The following is a 3,143-nucleotide window of genomic DNA, read 5'->3' on the forward strand; positions in this document are numbered from 1 at the left end:
GGCTGAGGGAGCTGGAAAGGGGCTCAGCCTGGAGCAAAGGAGGCTCAGGGGGGACCTTGTGGCTCTGCACAAGTCCCTGACAGGAGGGGGCAGCCGGGGGGGAAATCGGGCTCTGCTGCCAGGAACAGGGACAGGAGGAGAGGGAACAGCCTCAAGTTATGCTAGGGAAGGCTTAAATACGTTATTAGGGAAAATTTAGTCACTGAAAGGGTTGTCAGGCATCAGAATGAAGGGGCTGCCCAGGGCAGTGGTGGAGTCACCTTCCACAGAGCCCCACCACAGGTACTCGGGATTCCCAGAGGAACAACAACCACCACCCCCTTTCCTCTGAACCCCTCTGTTGTGTGATCCCTTCAGCACTGATCCAAAAGTGACCGAGGAGGAAAACCTGACTGACAGAGAATAAGGGACCCAAACCTGGTCAGCGCCAGTAATCGATAAGGGTACGAGGAATGCAGGAATGTTTATTCCAAAAAGGTTGTCTCTGACAGGGCAGGCTTGTCAAATAGGATACTAAGGAGAAGAGGGAAGCTGTACACAAAATACAGAGAAGCTCAAAACTGGCAAACATCACAGAGACATGAAAAAACACCTTGACAGTCACAGGCAGCAAGAAACTCCATGAAACTGGGACTTGGCAGCTGTTACAGGTGGAAACCTGAGGTTTAAGGACACTAGCAACTCTGCACTGGGAGATGTATTTCTTAGTTTCCTAACAACCCAGAAAGCAATTCTTAATGTTTCATATAATAATGTTCAGTATAAAGATGGTTTTAAAGCTGTAATTCAAGATAAAAGCCCCATGGAGGGAAATTATGTTTAGGTCTGGATCGACGCAACTTATTTATCGACCGTTTTACTTGCATTGTTGATTTGTTTAATAAAGTTTAACACCAGAAAAGTGACTATGGACATAACTGTAGAGAGAGAAGATTAAAAGGAAACAAGGGCATTAAATTATTAATTCCAAACGCTACAGGATTTCAAGTTTGCCTTGCTGCCTTTGTAAATAATTGATAAGAGCAAACATGCAGCAAACAAACTAAAACAGTTAGCGAGAGTGAAAGAAACCCCCTGAAAACCTGGGATTTTAATTTTAAATTCTGAAAAGCCTCATTGATAGCACAGTGTTTAGCTGATACCAGTGAGCAATGCCGTGAGTGTTGGAGATAACACAGCAACTATACAGATTTTAAAAGATGTGACACAGCTGCAGTCCAAGAAACAGGCAAACAGTTCTTTTTCTATCACATTTCCAACCCATTAAATTAAATATAGAAAATCTTTAAGGCACTGAAGCATAACTTTCTTAAAACAGCACATACTGGGGAAAATAACCATTAGATAAACTCCAAAATAATCCTCTAAAGTGTAAGACTGTAACTTCCACGGCAATTCAAGGAGCATATTCCAAGGAAAACTTCGGCTTGAGATGACTTTAAAAAAAAAAATTAAAATCTAGTTCTAAAGAGACAAATGAAGAGGCTTTTAAAAACTTGCCTGCAACCGGAAAAGCAACACCAGCTTAATTCTCAGGAAGTTTCCAGATAAACATAACCACTATTTGCATTGACAATTCCCGAAATTGGCTTTATAAGAAACCTCTCCAACAGCAGAGGATGTCGCCGAACTTCAGCTGCAGCCGCTCCCACAATTTCAGCAAAATCAAAGTATTTTCTCTTAAGGACAGAAAAAATCAACATTTGATCAGTAGCACAGACTTACCAAAGTCTCCAGAATATGCCTCAGGACTGCTTCTGCAATCATGACTCCAAGAGAGGAAGGCTTTGAAATACTCGAGCTGGCAAAGCCCCACCTTTATCTGTGTCATGCCTTCCTTTTAAGGGAGGGAGGGATCACGGCCAGGAGCAAGGAACAGCAGAGTTATTCACCAGTTACTAATGAAGGCTTAATTGCAGCAGGGTGCAGGGAATAGCAGCTGCAGGTTATTTGTGAGAGATGCTGTCCCACCTGCTGCCCACGGACTGCAGGAATAGACAACACCGCAGCTCGTCTGTGTCACCAACAGTACCAGTAAAAAGCCAGAAGTAAAAGAAAACGATTGTGGGAATAAATAATTAGATTTTAATGTAGCAGAAGATAATGAGACGAAGTTGTAAAATCAACACCTATTAATCTAATTTGCTACAAGGTTGTTGAAGCACTGTTGAGTGCAATAGAAGATTTTACAAGTGTTTTTACTCAACAAAAATCAGACTGTTCCTTAGTTTTTTGTTTTCCTGTTTTTCTCCAGCCTTTAACTTAAAGCTTCTCGCTCAGGTAAAAGCAATTTCTATTGCTGTGATAGTCAGTGACTCCTTGGAGAGATGGATTGGCCCCAGGCCACCTTCCTTGCAGAAAGCAGTGCTATCCCCATTTGCTGCTGGAGAACCTTCTGCAGCCTCTTCATCACCCAATTTGGGCCCACTTTAGGCCAGGTTGGATGGGGCTTGGAGCAACCTGGTCTAGTGGAAGGGTCCCTGCCCATGGAAGCCATGGAAGGGGGTGGAAAAGTTGAGCTTTGAGGTCCCTTCAAATCGAAATCATTCCAGGATTTTAAGTCTCAGAGTCATCTTTCCTTCTGTGATGGAAGGCAGGTTTATTGTTTTAAATCTCACATTACCTTGGCATATACACGTCTGCATAGCACAAAGGCAGAACACATCCAGTGATCCGCTGCTCCTAAGGAACACAAAGAAAACAGGTCTCAAGGACTTGCAGCTAAACCTGAGAAGGAGCTAAATGGCTCCTGTGCATTTTCTGTCACCCCATTTCCCTAAACCACAGTTTTCATGGACAGCAGCACTACGGTCATGCAGCAACAACATTCCTGAAGTACTGAACATGAATCTTTAGCGTGGTTTAGACCTGCGGATAGTCCCTTAACCACTGCCCTGTGAAACCTGCCTGGCTGGTAACTCTCAAGAAAAATAACCACCCAGTACATAAATGGGGAGCTCAACTATTCCTTTTAAAAATTCAGCTGCAGAGTTGGGGAACAAGCCCTTCTGTCTGATCCTCTTAGGTAGAGCAAACTTGGAAAAGAGACAGATTTTTGGAGCCACTTCATGGTTCTCAAGTAAGAAATTTGGCATCCCAAACCTAAGTCAAAGATGCTCTCTGAAAGTTTTTAGGGTAAGGAT

General features: G+C 43.3%; 1 protein-coding gene across 1 annotated transcript in view; it reads right to left on the reverse strand.

Moving 5' to 3' along the window:
• The window catches only part of TRPM8 (transient receptor potential cation channel subfamily M member 8), a 37,174-nt gene extending 35,412 nt beyond the window's left edge, over positions 1–1,762 (reverse strand). Inside the window, exon 1 of the mRNA XM_008640713.2 lies at positions 1,726–1,762. The gene's annotated coding sequence lies outside the window, so the exon portion shown is untranslated. The remainder of the gene's footprint in view (positions 1–1,725) is intronic.
• Positions 1,763–3,143: the final 1,381 nt, after the last annotated feature.

The sequence above is a fragment of the Corvus brachyrhynchos genome, unplaced genomic scaffold (assembly GCF_000691975.1).
Source record: "Corvus brachyrhynchos isolate BGI_N302 unplaced genomic scaffold, ASM69197v1 scaffold79, whole genome shotgun sequence".
NCBI classification, from domain to species: domain Eukaryota; kingdom Metazoa; phylum Chordata; class Aves; order Passeriformes; family Corvidae; genus Corvus; species Corvus brachyrhynchos.